General features: G+C 47.1%; 8 non-coding genes across 8 annotated transcripts; all 8 read left to right on the top strand.

Moving 5' to 3' along the window:
- The first annotated feature begins 1,632 nt into the window (after positions 1 to 1,632).
- On the top strand, positions 1,633 to 1,706 carry TRNAI-AAU (transfer RNA isoleucine (anticodon AAU)). Its single transcript has one exon. It is a non-coding gene; the product is annotated as a tRNA-Ile (tRNA).
- Positions 1,707 to 1,872: 166 nt separating this feature from the next.
- Positions 1,873 to 1,946, top strand: TRNAI-AAU (transfer RNA isoleucine (anticodon AAU)). The gene has a single exon. It is a non-coding gene; the product is annotated as a tRNA-Ile (tRNA).
- A 7,192-nt stretch (positions 1,947 to 9,138) lies between these two features.
- TRNAI-GAU (transfer RNA isoleucine (anticodon GAU)) lies at positions 9,139 to 9,212 on the top strand. Its single transcript has one exon. It is a non-coding gene; the product is annotated as a tRNA-Ile (tRNA).
- Positions 9,213 to 9,378: 166 nt separating this feature from the next.
- Positions 9,379 to 9,452, top strand: TRNAI-AAU (transfer RNA isoleucine (anticodon AAU)). Its single transcript has one exon. It is a non-coding gene; the product is annotated as a tRNA-Ile (tRNA).
- A 5,042-nt stretch (positions 9,453 to 14,494) lies between these two features.
- On the top strand, positions 14,495 to 14,568 carry TRNAI-AAU (transfer RNA isoleucine (anticodon AAU)). Its single transcript has one exon. It is a non-coding gene; the product is annotated as a tRNA-Ile (tRNA).
- A 162-nt stretch (positions 14,569 to 14,730) lies between these two features.
- TRNAI-AAU (transfer RNA isoleucine (anticodon AAU)) lies at positions 14,731 to 14,806 on the top strand. The gene has a single exon. It is a non-coding gene; the product is annotated as a tRNA-Ile (tRNA).
- Positions 14,807 to 14,972: 166 nt separating this feature from the next.
- Positions 14,973 to 15,044, top strand: TRNAI-AAU (transfer RNA isoleucine (anticodon AAU)). The gene has a single exon. It is a non-coding gene; the product is annotated as a tRNA-Ile (tRNA).
- Positions 15,045 to 15,210: 166 nt separating this feature from the next.
- On the top strand, positions 15,211 to 15,284 carry TRNAI-AAU (transfer RNA isoleucine (anticodon AAU)). Its single transcript has one exon. It is a non-coding gene; the product is annotated as a tRNA-Ile (tRNA).
- Positions 15,285 to 15,812: the final 528 nt, after the last annotated feature.

The following is a 15,812-nucleotide window of genomic DNA, read 5'->3' as shown; positions in this document are numbered from 1 at the left end:
ATGGTGTACAAAGATTGCACTGCAAAGTTAGTAATAAATAGGAAATTAGGCGCAGTATATATATAAAAGTGGAGATATCAGTAAAACAAGGATGCTGTTTGTCACCTCTTTTAGTCGCCTTTTATTTGGAGCCTTTCTGTTTGAAAATAATTAAAAGCCAATGTATTCGTGGGTTTATCTACGCAGGAATTGAGACTAGAGTTCTGGCTTATGCAGGTGACGTGGCAATTTTTCGCCGTGATACAGAAAGTGTGAAAAACACTATGAAAGAGGTTGTTTCTTTTTGCACCGCTACTGGAAGTGTTGTCAGCTGGACTAATTGCCTAGGTTTATGGCACGGCAGCTGGACACAGGTACCTGAGTATTTTTGCAATATGAACTGAAGCGTTACCCCTCGAAAATATCTTGGGGTGCCATTACAACATTATCGTGACAGTGCCGCGTATTGGATCGAAGAAGTAAAAAGAGTTAAAGATCAGACAGAAAAGTGGGGCGGGCGTAATTTTTCGATTTTTCAAGAGCTAGTGTTTGTAATTTGTTTTTAGTTAGAAAGGTGTATTATTTACTACAAGTGTTATGCATGGCAAGGATTTCGGTGCAGAAACTTCACCGAGTGTTTGCGGTATATATATGGGGATCCACTTGGGACAGAACTAGCCGGTGTAACTTGTTTCATTCGGTGAAGAATGGAGGACTAGGATTAACACATTTGTTTTTGAAACAGATTGTTAGCAGGTTCTTTTTCTTAAGGTACCAAAGTGATATATTTCTGCGTACTGTTATTCAAGTGAGATTGAGTTCTTCTTTGCCTGAGTGTATTGTCTCATCAACAAATGAACGCACTCGAACACCAATTGGCTTTCTGAGGGAAGTTGTTATGTCCTTTTCTTTATTGAAAGCGCATTTTTCGAATGAATTTTTGACTTCAGTGACGCGTAAGAAACTTTATAGTGATCTGGTTCATGTTTTCTTGCCGCATCCTGTTTACCGTATGATGTATAACTTAGGACCTGAACGCAATATGCTGAAACGCGTTAGAAAAATGCCGATTAGATCTTCAGCGAAAACATTCTTTTTTCAATTGCATTCGGGCGCTCTCCTTGTGAAGCCATGGCTGCAAAGCAAGGGCTTCTTTGTTCCATGGTCTGTTAACTGCATCATATGTAAAAAACCTGAAACTATTGAGCACATCTTCTTGGATTGCCAATACTCAGTTTTCTTCTGGGATGTTCTCAAACGAACTCTGAAGAAAGACCTGCCGTTAAGTCCTTTCGGTATTTGGCTCTTACCGTGAGCAGACCCAGGGGGAGTGCCGGCTGACTTGATAGTGGTTTTGTGTATTAGCAGCGTGTAAAAACGCGCATGGATGTCAGGAATGCCCGCGTAGATGAAAGGTCTGCGAGGGAACACCTAAATGAAAGCCTTAGGTACACGCGTGATGCCCTCAAGCACATGATTGAACCCCTAGAGTGGTTTCTGGAGCTTGACACTTTGGCGTCTGCGATATCCTCTTTGAGTGCCTTTTAAATATGTACAGTCTCTCGAAGTGATGTAATATTATCTTTTTGCACCAAGTGGCCTACTTTGTACGCGTTTGATTGGTGTTGAAATCAAGGCAACAAAGAAAAAAAAGGCCTGCTAGCTCATTTGGTTAGAGCGTCGTGCTAATAACGCGAAGGTCGTAGGTTCGGTCCCTGCGCAGGCCACGATGTTTCTTTTTATGCATATCCCAATGGCTACACTCCATATTTTTTAGATTTTATTTTCTTACGTGATGCAAATACGCATCCCTCTCTCTTCGCCGTCCGCGCCTACGCGCAAGGGAAATGACTCGCCCTTGTCTTTTGGTTTGCCGCGCCATTGCTCTCACTCGGCCTGCTAGCTCAGTCGGTTAGAGCGTCGTGCTAATAACGCGAAGGTCGCAGGTTTGATCCCTGCGCAGGCCACGATGTTTCTTTTTATGCATATCCTAATGGCTTTTCTTTATTTATTGCCGGTCTTCGACATTGTACAGAGCACATAATACAAAACAATATTACAATGTACAATTAACAAATACAAAACATTTTGAAAGAACATACATGCCATCAGTCCTATAAGGACTGGCGTTGTCTAATTAAAATTCTTTCAGTGCTGTCAGAGGTTCTATCCTCGAGAGCCATTCGGGTACACATTCTTGTATTTTCTTTATTTCAATGAAACGAGACATGCTATCGCGGAAATACGTACGCGCAGGCCTAGCGTCCGGGTCGCAGTAGTACCCAGACATCCTTGTACGCCATAAACTATGAAGGCCCTTGAGCATTATTAGGTCGAAGGGAACCCCGTCGTCATTCGTTACCGCTAAGTACCTGATGCCATGTGGATTTAACGGTAACTCCTTCTTCATTGTTCTTTGTAGGACATCCCGGAAGAACACTCCGGCCCAGCAATGCAAAAAGACATGGTCTATTGTTTCTGGTTGCTTGCAAATCAAGCAGTGCGAGCCCCAAGGTACAAGAAAGCCACGTTCTTCCATGAATGTCTTCACTGAGAGTGTTCCTGTGTGTAATTTAAAAAAGAATGTCTTTACCCCAGTAGGCACCTCCATATTTTTCACTCGCTTAAGGACATCCAGTCCTGATCTTCCACTGTATAGCGCTCTGTACAATGGCACTGGAAATACAATATCGCAAATATCTTTATACGATGTTTTCCTTTTAACGTTACATAAATACTCAAAAGAAAAACGCACAGAAAGAAAGCGCACACTATCTGCAACTCCTTTAAAATAGCCACTAAGCGTTCCGGGCATACTATCTGTACTAACAATAAGTGCCGGCAAAGCACCTCTCAACCTGAGTTGGCATACAGTGCGCAGAAACGGATCACGCACATCCCGAAAAAACAAAAACCTGTTCACAAGCTGGCGTACAAAAAGATGCGCCAAGCCCAGCCCCCCTTTCTTCACGTGCCGGAACAGATTGGTTCGGCTGCTCCTTTCCCAGGTAGAGCCCCAGATAAAAACCGCGAACACTCTGTGCAACCTTTGCACGTTTACCCTTGAACAGTACAACGTTTGCATGACGTACCACAACTTCGTAATAAAAAACATGTTACACACAGTTGCTTTTGCGAAAATCGACAGTTTGATGCGTTTCCACCTGTCTGCTTTTTCTGTTGTTTCTTTTGCTTGGTTCGTCCAGTATTCGTCGCTATTTTCGTAACTGCCCATGGGGACACCTAAGTACTTGGTCAGGGTTTTCATTCAGCTCACATGTCAATATTGTCCGGGGCGGAAGACCACTCTCCGTGCCACAAACCGAGGGACTTTCCCCAGTTCACTCTACTGCCCGTCACATCACAAAAATTTTTCACTACCCTTATTGTTTCCGTCACACTTTCTTTGCTTGTACAACACACCGCGATGTCATCTGCATATGCCAAGAGCTTGATTTGTGTGGCTGCCAAGCTATACCCGCGTATTTGCTGATTCTCAGTTATTGCCAAACACATAGTTTCTATGTAAATGTCAAACAAAAGAGGACTGAGAGGGCAGCCCTGACGCACAGAACGCATGACGTTAATGGGGGCCCCAAATCATTTATTCACAATTAAGCGTGTTGTGCAGTTCTTGTACGCCAACGCCACTCCCTCAGTGATGATGGAACCAACATTAACGTAATCCAAAATGGCAAACAAAATATCATGAGAGACACAATCAAACGCTTTCTCGAGGTCCAGCTGGAGCACCGCGACTCCACCCGAGGTGGCGTCACAGCACTCCAGTACGCACCGCATCGTGTGAATATTCGAAAAAATGGACCTTCATTTGATACCACACGTTTGGTGATCTGCCACTATGTCATTTATGACGCTTTGAAGTCTGGCAGCCAAAACTTTCATAAAAACCTTATAATCAACATTGGTTAAAGATATTGGCCTGTAAGATGTTACTAGCCTAAGTTTCTCCACTTGGTCACTCTTAGGGATGAGTATGGTATGAGCTTTTCCAAAAGAAGGCGGCAAAGTTTTGTTATCATACGCATCATTAAACAGCTCTGTTAGTAACGGCGACAGTTCTTTCTTAAAAGCTTTATATAAACACGCGCCCAGACCGTCCGGTCCAGGTGATTTGCCTTGGTTCAAATCATCAATCGCTTTTTCAACTTCACGTTCTGTTATTTTCCATTCCAATCGTTGTTTTGTATCGTCACTCACTCGCGGCATCCGAGATCGAAAGGCCCTTCTGAACTCGTCTATATTCACTTCTTGAAACGCAAAGAGTGACTGATAATACTCTAGAAACGCTCGGCCTATGCTCTTACTATCGTCGGTAACAGTGCCGTTCCATAAAATTCTGTCGACATGATTCCGTCGAGCTTGCGCTTTTTCGAGTCCCAGCGCCCATTTAGTGGGCGTTTCTCCAGCTACTAATGCATTTGCTCTTGCTCGCACAATCGCACCTTGATACCGTTTCTTGTCAAGCTGCTCGATTTTTCTTTAATGGCTCCTACATCTTGCTTATACGTCCCAGGCTCTTCGCACTCCAGCCCTATCAGCTGCTTAAGTGTCTTTCGTAAGCCACTTTCTTTCATTTCCTTCTCAAATCGTAAGCAGCTCGATCTTTCTAAAGCTTTCATTTTTACGTTTTGTTTGAAGTATTCCCATTCCTCTGCTATTGTTTCACTGTTTTCTTCACTTACTTTCCTGACGGCCTCACGTACTGCCTCTACAAATGGCTCGTCTTTTAGTAGTAAGGCATTCATTTTCCATAGATCCCAATTAAAATCTTGTTTCTTCCTCTGCGTGCCTATATGACATTTCACAATGCAGTGATCTGAAAACGATACTGGTGCCACCGAATAACTATGGCACTTTGGAATTATGTCTTCCGATACGTATATGCGGTCTAACCGCGCATGAATACTACCTTGGAATCGTGTGTACATGACTTCCCGCTCCCCCTCCAGGCACTCACAGACATCGTCCAGTTCATTATCACTAATTAGCTTAGTCAACACACTACTGCTTTTATCGCGAATACCAGCATTATTGACTCTATCCCGAGCCCTCAAAACACAATTGAAATCCCCCAACAAAACCATGCACTTATCAGTGCTAATATACTGAAAAAGGTTCGCAAGAAATGAAGCGCGTTCTTCCACAGCATTCGGTGCATATATGCACATGACTCTGAATTCTAATTCACGAAAAACAAAATCACAAAAAACGATCCTTCCGGCTTGACATGAAAATACATTTTTAACAACAAGGTCAGGCAACTTCTTAACAAATAGGACACAACCGGCGGACGTCCCTACCGCATGGCTCACGACCGCATAATATCTAGTCATGAAACGCCGCACCATGCTCCCGGTCTCCTCCTCTCCGTCAACCTTTGTCTCCTGGACAGCTAGAACGTCTAGGTCTTGGTCAGCGGCCAACCGTAGGACTTGGCTTTGCCTACGCTTGGCCGCCAACCCTCTCACGTTTAGTGTGGCAATAGTGAGCGACGGATTAGGAGCCATTATGAACTAAAGTATGAGATAGACCCGGAGCATGGTGCTTACCTTTCACGACCAGCCCTCGGCTAGCCGCCTCCGGGACCAGCCGTCTTCCCGGCGTTATTCTTTTGCTGTGCTTTGTCACCAGGCTTTCTCTCGGGCGGAACATTTGGCTTCGGCTTGAAGACCGACCGCCTCCCAAGAGGCGTCTTCGTTGGTGGCCCGTCACTTGTGCTGGATGCCGCGCTGTCCTTGTCTCCGCCCTCGTCCCGGGGGCGCTTGGAGGTGGCACCGAGACAAGCCGCCCGGTCCCCGTCGTTATCATCCTTGCCCTGTTGCATCGCTGACTCAGTCTCCTCGCGTTCGCCTTCATTAGCACCTGCATTCACAGGGTCTTCGTCCCTCTCGACACGTGCAGGCCCAGTCACCTGCTCAGCACCCTCGACTACCTTGGCTTGAGCGACCTCCGGTACCGTCGTGGCATTTGTCGTCAATGAAGGCACTTGCACACCGGCTCCCTTAGCAGCTTCTTCTGTCTCGACTGCATCCATGACGTGCTCTGCAGACACATCACTCGCTGCTGGTCCTGTCACGGCTGCGTAAGATTTAACGCAGTCAGCGTCGACGTGGCCGAACCGTCTGCATCTCGAACAGCGGGGGACTTTGCAATCACGGCGTACGTGTCCTGTCCCTTGGCAGCACAGGCACTGCATGGGCCGCCCAGGTACGACCACCAATGCCAGCTCTCCGCCGACGCGGACCTGGTGAGGCAGGTCTTCCACTTTAATGCCGCTTCTCAGCTTCAGTAGCACGGTCCGGGTGCTCGAGGTCTTGTCTCTCATGCCTTGGACGCGCCAACGCTCTCTGCTCACCTCTTCTACCTTGCCGAAGGTTGTGAATGCCGCCCGGACGTCCTCGTCGGAGACGCCGTACAGCAGCCAGTGAAGCCGGAGTTTCACCTGCTGGTCCTGCGGGTCGACGATGACACATCGACGCCCTTTCACCTGAAGCTCTTTCAGGGCCAGCAGGCGTTTTGTTGCAGCTGCGTCACTGAGGGTCACGGCCCAGACGTGATTGACCTGGTAGGCCCCGAGGCACACACCTTCCGGCAGCAGGCTTGTGGGCGTAAGCGCATCCCGAAAATCCTCGACCTTGTACGGCCTCGCTCTTACAACAGCGTGTAAAAATACGGTGTTGTTAACAATTCGTCCTTTTGGCAGTTGCGGCAAAATAAACTGGTAGTCCCTTTCGTCGTCGTTGCTGAACCTGTTTCCGCGGCCCAAAGTGACCGCTGTCGCCGCCCCGCTTGAGGCCATGATTCAACGATCCGATCAGCTCGGCTGCCGGAAGCAGAATCAATATCCCAATGGCTACCTCCTTTATTTTGTTACATTTTCTTAGTGGATGCCAATGCGCATTCCTCTCTCTTCGCCGTCCGCGCCTACGCGCACGGGAAATGACTCGCCCTTGTCTTTTGGTTGGCCGCGCCATTGCTATCACTCGGCCTGCTGACGAACTTAGTCCCGGCAAGTCACCGGGGCCTGATGGTCTGGGAGGGGCTTTGTATAAGAGCTTTAAAAGTGAAATAGCTGTAGCATTACATCGCGTGATTAGGGAGATGTACGAGAATAAGGAAGCACCTCCTTCTTTTCGGACATCGCACGCTATCTTAATTCCTAAAGCAAAAGATCCTGCGCGACTTATGGCGGTTGAAGCCAACAGACCAATAAGCTTGACGAATACGGACTCTATAGTTTACACTAAAGTACTGGTGCGACGATTGCAGACCGTTATAAAAGAACTTGTGGGCCCCCATCAGACATGCGGTATCAAAGGCAGATCGATCTTTTCGAATATACATACTGCAAGGACCATACTGGAATGCTGCGATGAAAGAGAGGACAGAGTCACTATGACACAAATTGATCTTGAAAAGGCTTTTGAGAGAGTCGTCCATGATGTCATATTTTTGCTCTTAGAACATGTTAAAGCCGGTGCAGTGATAACAGATGGAGTAAGAATGGTGTACAAAGATTGCACTGCAAAGTTAGTAATTAATAGGAAATTAGGCGCAGTATATATATAAAAGTGGAGATATCAGTAAAACAAGGATGCTGTTTGTCACCTCTTTTAGTCGCCTTGTATTTGGAGCCTTTCTGTTTGAAAATAATTAAAAGCCAATCTATTCGTGGGTTCATCTACGCAGGAATTGAGACTAGAGTTCTGGCTTATGCAGGTGACGTGGCAATTTTTCGCCGTGATACAGAAAGTGTGAAAAACACTATGAAAGAGGTTGTTTCTTTTTGCACCGCTACTGGAAGTGTTGTCAGCTGGACTAATTGCCTAGGTTTATGGCACGGCAGCTGGACACAGGTACCTGAGTATTTTTGCAATATGAACTGAAGCGTTACCCCTGGAAAATATCTTGGGGTGCCATTACAACATTATCGTGACAGTGCCGCGTATTGGATCGAAGAAGTAAAAAGAGTTAAAGATCAGACAGAAAAGTGGGGCGGGCGTAATTTTTCGATTTTTCAAGAGCTAGTGTTTGTAATTTGTTTTTAGTTACAAAGGTGTATTATTTACTACAAGTGTTATGCATGGCAAGGATTTCGGTGCAGAAACTTCACCGAGTGTTTGCGGTATATATATGGGGATCCACTTGGGAGAGAACTAGCCGGTGTAACTTGTTTCATTCGGTGAAGAATGGAGGACTAGGATTAACACATTTGTTTTTGAAACAGATTGTTAGCAGGTTCTTTTTCTTAAGGTACCGAAGTGATATATTTCTGCGTACTGTTATTCAAGTGAGATTGAGTTCTTCTTTGCCTGAGTGTATTGTCTCATCAACAAATGAACGCACTCGAACACCAATTGGCTTTCTGAGGGAAGTTGTTATGTCCTTTTCTTTATTGAAAGCGCATTTTTCGAATGAATTTTTGACTTCAGGGACGCGTATGAAACTTTATAGTGATCTGGTTCATGTTTTCTTGCCGCATCCTGTTTACCGTATGATGTATAACTTAGGACCTGAACGCAATATGCTGAAACGCGTTAGAAAAATGCCGATTAGATCTTCAGCGAAAACATTCTTTTTTCAATTGCATTCGGGCACTCTCCTTGTGAAGCCATGGCTGCAAAGCAAGGGCTTCTTTGTTCCATGGTCTGTTAACTGCATCATATGTAAAAAACCTGAAACTATTGAGCACATCTTCTTGGATTGCCAATACTCAGTTTTCTTGTGGGATGTTCTCAAACGAACTCTGAAGAAAGACCTGCCGTTAAGTCCTTTCGGTATTCGGCTCTTACCGTGAGCAGACCCAGGGGGAGTGCCGGCTGACTTGATAGTGCTTTTGTGTATTAGCAGCGTGTAAAAACGCGCATGGATGTCAGGAATGCCCGCGTAGATGAAAGGTCTGCGAGGGAACACCTAAATGAAAGCCTTAGGTACACGCGTGATGCCCTCAAGCACATGATTGAACCCCTAGAGTGGTTTCTGGAGCTTGACACTTTGGCGTCTGCGATATCCTCTTTGAGTGCCTTTTAAATATGTACAGTCTCTCGAAGTGATGTAATATTATCTTTTTGCACCAAGTGGCCTACTTTGTACGCGTTTGATTGGTGTTGAAATCAAGGCAACAAAGAAAAAAAAGGCCTGCTAGCTCAGTCGGTTAGAGCGTCGTGCTGATAACGCGAAGGTCGTAGATTCGATCCCTGCGCAGGCCACGGTGTTTCTTTTTATGCATACCCCAATGGCTACACTCCATATTTTTTACATTTTATTTTCTTACGTGATGCACATACGCATCCCTCTCTCTTCGCCGTCCTCGCCTACGCGCAAGGGAAATGACTCGCCCTTGTCTTTTGGTTTGCCGCGCCATTGCTCTCACTCGGCCTGCTAGCTCAGTCGGTTAGAGCGTCGTGCTAATAACGCGAAGGTCGCAGGTTTGATCCCTGCGCAGGCCACGATGTTTCTTTTTATGCATATCCTAATGGCTTTTCTTTATTTATTGCCGGTCTTCGACATTGTACAGAGCACATAATACAAAACAATATTACAATGTACAATTAACAAATACAAAACATTTTGAAAGAACATACATGCCATCAGTCCTATAAGGACTGGCGTTGTCTAATTAAAATTCTTTCAGTGCTGTCAGAGGTTCTATCCTCGAGAGCCATTCGGGTACACATTCTTGTATTTTCTTTATTTCAATGAAACGAGACATGCTATCGCGGAAATACGTACGCGCAGGCCTAGCGTCCGGGTCGCAGTAGTACCCAGACATCCTTGTACGCCATAAACTATGAAGGCCCTTGAGCATTATTAGGTCGAAGGGAACCCCGTCGTCATTCGTTACCGCTAAGTACCTGATGCCATGCGGATTTAACGGTAACTCCTTCTTCATTGTTCTTTGTAGGACATCCCGGAAGAACACTCCGGCCCAGCAATGCAAAAAGACATGGTCTATTGTTTCTGGTTGCTTGCAAATCAAGCAGTGCTAGCCCCAAGGTACAAGAAAGCCACGTTCTTCCATGAATGTCTTCACTGAGAGTGTTCCTGTGTGTAATTTAAAAAAGAATGTCTTTACCCCAGTAGGCACCTCCATATTTTTCACTCGCTTAAGGACATCCAGTCCTGATCTTCCACTGTATAGCGCTCTGTACAATGGCACTGGAAATACAATATCGCAAATATCTTTATACGATGTTTTCCTTTTAACGTTACATAAATACTCAAAAGAAAAACGCACAGAAAGAAAGCGCACACTATCTGCAACTCCTTTAAGATAGCCACTAAGCGTTCCGGGCATACTATCTGTACTAACAATAAGTGCCGGCAAAGCACCTCTCAACCTGAGTTGGCATACAATGCGCAGAAACGGATCACGCACATCCCGAAAAAACAAAAACCTGTTCACAAGCTGGCGTACAAAAAGATGCGCCAAGCCCAGCCCCCCTTTCTTCACGTGCCGGAACAGATTGGTTCGGCTGCTCCTTTCCCAGGTAGAGCCCCAGATAAAAACCGCGAACACTCTGTGCAACCTTTGCACGTTTACCCTTGAACAGTACAACGTTTGCATGACGTACCACAACTTCGTAATAAAAAACATGTTACACACAGTTGCTTTTGCGAAAATCGACAGTTTGATGCCTTTCCACCTGTCTGCTTTTTCTGTTGTTTCTTTTGCTTGGTTCGTCCAGTATTCGTCGCTATTTTCGTAACTGCCCATGGGGACACCTAAGTACTTGGTCAGGGTTTTCATTCAGCTCACATGTCAATATTGTCCGGGGCGGAAGACCACTCTCCGTGCCACAAACCGAGGGACTTTCCCCAGTTCACTCTACTGCCCGTCACATCACAAAAATTTTTCACTACCCTTATTGTTTCCGTCACACTTTCTTTGCTTGTACAACACACCGCGATGTCATCTGCATATGCCACGAGCTTGATTTGTGTGGCTGCCAAGCTATACCCGCGTATTTGCTGATTCTCAGTTATTGCCAAACACATAGTTTCTATGTAAATGTCAAACAAAAGAGGACTGAGAGGGCAGCCCTGACGCACAGAACGCATGACGTTAATGGGGGCCCCAAATCATTTATTCACAATTAAGCGTGTTGTGCAGTTCTTGTACGCCAACGCCACTCCATCAGTGATGATGGAACCAACATTAACGTAATCCAAAATGGCAAACAAAATATCATGAGAGACACAATCAAACGCTTTCTCGAGGTCCAGCTGGAGCACCGCGACTCCACCCGAGGTGGCGTCACAGCACTCCAGTACGCACCGCATCGTGTGAATATTCGAAAAAATGGACCTTCCTTTGATACCACACGTTTGGTGATCTGCCACTATGTCATTTATGACGCTTTGAAGTCTGGCAGCCAAAACTTTCATAAAAACCTTATAATCAACATTGGTTAAAGATATTGGCCTGTAAGATGTTACTAGCCTAAGTTTCTCCACTTGGTCACTCTTAGGGATGAGTATGGTATGAGCTTTTCCAAAAGAAGGCGGCAAAGTTTTGTTATCATACGCATCATTAAACAGCTCTGTTAGTAACGGCGACAGTTCTTTCTTAAAAGCTTTATATAAACACGCGCCCAGACCGTCCGGTCCAGGTGATTTGCCTTGGTTCAAATCATCAATCGCTTTTTCAACTTCACGTTCTGTTATTTTCCATTCCAATCGTTGTTTTGTATCGTCACTCACTCGCGGCATCCGAGATCGAAAGGCCCTTCTGAACTCGTCTATATTCACTTCTTGAAACGCAAAGAGTGACTGATAATACTCTAGAAACGCTCGGCCTATGCTCTTACTATCGTCGGTAACAGTGCCGTTCCATAAAATTCTGTCGACATGATTCCGTCGAGCTTGCGCTTTTTCGAGTCCCAGCGCCCATTTAGTGGGCGTTTCTCCAGCTACTAATGCATTTGCTCTTGCTCGCACAATCGCACCTTGATACCGTTTCTTGTCAAGCTGCTCGATTTTTCTTTAATGGCTCCTACATCTTGCTTATACGTCCCAGGCTCTTCGCACTCCAGCCCTATCAGCTGCTTAAGTGTCTTCCGTAAGCCACTTTCTTTCATTTCCTTCTCAAATCGTAAGCAGCTCGATCTTTCTAAAGCTTTCATTTTTACGTTTTGTTTGAAGTATTCCCATTCCTCTGCTATTGTTTCACTGTTTTCTTCACTTACTTTCCTGACGGCCTCACGTACTGCCTCTACAAATGGCTCGTCTTTTAGTAGTAAGGCATTCATTTTCCATAGATCCCAATTAAAATCTTGTTTCTTCCTCTGCGTGCCTATATGACATTTCACAATGCAGTGATCTGAAAACGATACTGGTGCCACCGAATAACTATGGCACTTTGGAATTATGTCTTGCGATACGTATATGCGGTCTAACCGCGCATGAATACTACCTTGGAATCGTGTGTACATGACTTCCCGCTCCCCCTCCAGGCACTCACAGACATCGTCCAGTTCATTATCACTAATTAGCTTAGTCAACACACTACTGCTTTTATCGCGAATACCAGCATTATTGACTCTATCCCGAGCCCTCAAAACACAATTGAAATCCCCCAACAAAACCATGCACTTATCAGTGCTAATATACTGAAAAAGGTTCGCAAGAAATGAAGCGCGTTCTTCCACAGCATTCGGTGCATATATGCACATGACTCTGAATTCTAATTCACGAAAAACAAAACCACAAAAAACGATCCTTCCGGCTTGACATGAAAATACATTTTTAACAACAAGGTCAGGCAACTTCTTAACAAATAGGACACAACCGGCGGACGTCCCTACCGCATGGCTCACGACCGCATAATATCTAGTCATGAAACGCCGCACCATGCTCCCGTTCTCCTCCTCTCCGTCAACCTTTGTCTCCTGGACAGCTAGAACGTCTAGGTCTTGGTCAGCGGCCAACCGTAGGACTTGGCTTTGCCTACGCTTGGCCGCCAACCCTCTCACGTTTAGTGTGGCAATCGTGAGCGACGGATTTGGAGCCATTATGAACTAAAGTATGAGATAGACCCGGAGCATGGTGCTTACCTTTCACGACCAGCCCTCGGTTGGCCGCCTCCGGGACCACCCGTCTTCCCGGCGTTATTCTTTTGCTGTGCTTTGTCACCAGGCTTTCTCTCGGGCGGAACATTTGGCTTCGGCTTGAAGACCGACCGCCTCCCAAGAGGCGTCTTCGTTGGTGGCCCGTCACTTGTGCTGGATGCCGCGCTGTCCTTGTCTCCGCCCTCGTCCCGGGGGCGCTTGGAGGTGGCACCGAGACAAGCCGCCCGGTCCCCGTCGTTATCATCCTTGCCCTGTTGCATCGCTGACTCAGTCTCCTCGCGTTCGCCTTCATTAGCACCTGCATTCACAGGGTCTTCGTCCCTCTCGACACGTGCAGGCCCAGTCACCTGCTCAGCACCCTCGACTACCTTGGCTTGAGCGACCTCCGGTACCGTCGTGGCATTTGTCGTCAATGAAGGCACTTGCACACCGGCTCCCTTAGCAGCTTCTTCTGTCTCGACTGCATCCATGACGTGCTCTGCAGACACATCACTTGCTGCTGGTCCTGTCACGGCTGCGTAAGATTTAATGCAGTCAGCGTCGACGTGGCCGAACCGTCTGCATCTCGAACAGCGGGGGACTTTGCAATCACGGCGTACGTGTCCTGTCCCTTGGCAGCGCAGGCACTGCATGGGCCGCCCAGGTACGACCACCAATGCCAGCTCTCCGCCGACGCGGACCTGGTGAGGCAGGTCTTCCACTTTAATGCCGCTTCTCAGCTTCAGTAGCACGGTCCGGGTGGTCGAGGTCTTGACTCTCATGCCTTGGACGCGCCAACGCTCTCTGCTCACCTCTTCTACCTTGCCGAAGGTTGTGAATGCCGCCCGGACGTCCTCGTCGGAAACGCCGTACAGCAGCCAGTGAAGCCGGAGTTTCACCTGCTGGTCCTGCGGGTCGACGATGACACATCGACGCCCTTTCACCTGAAGCTCTTTCAGGGCCAGCAGGCGTTTTGTTGCAGCTGCGTCACTGAGGGTCACGGCCCAGACGTGATTGACCTGGTAGGCCCCGAGGCACACACCTTCCGGCAGCAGGCTTGTGGGCGCAAGCGCATCCCGAAAATCCTCGACCTTGTACGGCCTCGCTCTTACAACAGCGTGTAAAAATACGGTGTTGTTAACAATTCGACCTTTTGGCAGTTGGGGCAAAATAAACTGGTAGTCCCTTTCGTCGTCGTTGCTGAACCTGTTTCCGCGGCCCAAAGTGACCGCTGTCGCCGCCCCGCTTGAGGCCATGATTCAACGATCCGATCAGCTCGGCTGCCGGAAGCAGAATCAATATCCCAATGGCTACCTTCTTTATTTTGTTACATTTTCTTAGTGGATGCCAATGCGCATTCCTCTCTCTTCGCCGTCCGCGCCTACGCGCACGGGAAATGACTCGCCCTTGTCTTTTGGTTTGCCGCGCCATTGCTCTCACTCGGCCTGCTAGCTCAGTCGGTTAGAGCGTCGTGCTAATAACGCGAAGGTCGTAGGTTCGATCCCTGCGCAGGCCACGATGTTTGTTTTTATGCATATCCCAATGGCTACCTTCTTTATTTTGTTACATTTTCTTAGTGGATGCCAATGCGCATTCCTCTCTCTTCGCAGGCCGCGCCTACGCGCACGGGAAATGACTCGCCCTTGTCTTTTGGTTGGCCGCGCCATTGCTCTCACTCGGCCTGCTAGCTTAGTCGGTTAGAGCGTCGTGCTAATAACGCGAAGGTCGTAGGTTCGATCCCTGCGCAGGCGACGACGTTTCTTTTTATGCATATCCCAATGGCTACACTCCATATTTTTTACATTTTATTTTCTTACGTGATGCAAATACGCATTCCTTTCTCTTCGCCGCCCGCGCATACGCGCACGGGAAATGACTCGCCCTTGTCTTTTGGTTGGCCGCGCCATTGCACTCACTCGGCCTGCTAGCTCAGTCGGTTAGAGCGTCGTGCTAATAACGCGAAGGTCGTAGGTTCGATCCCTGCGCAGACGAAGATGTTTTTTTTTATGCATATCCCAATGGCTACACTCCATATTTTTTACATTTTATTTTCTTACGTGATGCAAATACGCATTCCTTTCTCTTCGCCGCCCGCGCGTACGCGCACGGGAAATGACTCGCCCTTGTCTTTTGGTTGGCCGCGCCATTGCTCTCACTCGGCCTGCTAGCTCAGTCGGTTAGAGCGTCGTGCTAATAACGCGAAGGTCGTAGGTTCGATCCCTGCGCAAGCCAAGATGTTTCTTTTTATGCATATCCCAATGGCTACACTGCATATTTTTTACATTTTATTTTCTTACGTGATGCAAATACGCATTCCTCTCTCTTCGCCGCCCGCGCCTACGCGCACGGGAAATGACTCGCCTTTGTCTTTTGGTTGGCCGCGCCATTGCTATCACTCGGCCTGCTGACGAACTTAGTCCCGGCAAGTCACCGGGGCCTGATGGTCTGGGAGGGGCTTTGTATAAGAGCTTTAAAAGTGAAATAGCTGTAGCATTACATCGCGTGATTAGGAAGATGTACGAGAATAAGGAAGCACCTCCTTCTTTTCGGACATCGCACGTTATTTTAATTCCTAAAGCAAAAGATCCTGCGCGACTTATGGCGGTTGAAGCCTACAGACCAATAAGCTTGACGAATACGGACTCTATAGTTTACACTAAAGTACTGGTGCGACGATTGCAGACCGTTATAAAAGAACTTGTGGGCCCCCATCAGACATGCGGTATCAAAGGCAGATCGATCTTTTCGAATATACATACT

Source organism: Dermacentor variabilis, chromosome 8, assembly GCF_050947875.1.
Source record: "Dermacentor variabilis isolate Ectoservices chromosome 8, ASM5094787v1, whole genome shotgun sequence".
In the NCBI taxonomy this organism is placed as follows: domain Eukaryota; kingdom Metazoa; phylum Arthropoda; class Arachnida; order Ixodida; family Ixodidae; genus Dermacentor; species Dermacentor variabilis.
The sequence above is the reverse complement of the archived record's forward strand: the minus strand, read 5'-3'. Positions and strand labels throughout refer to the sequence as shown.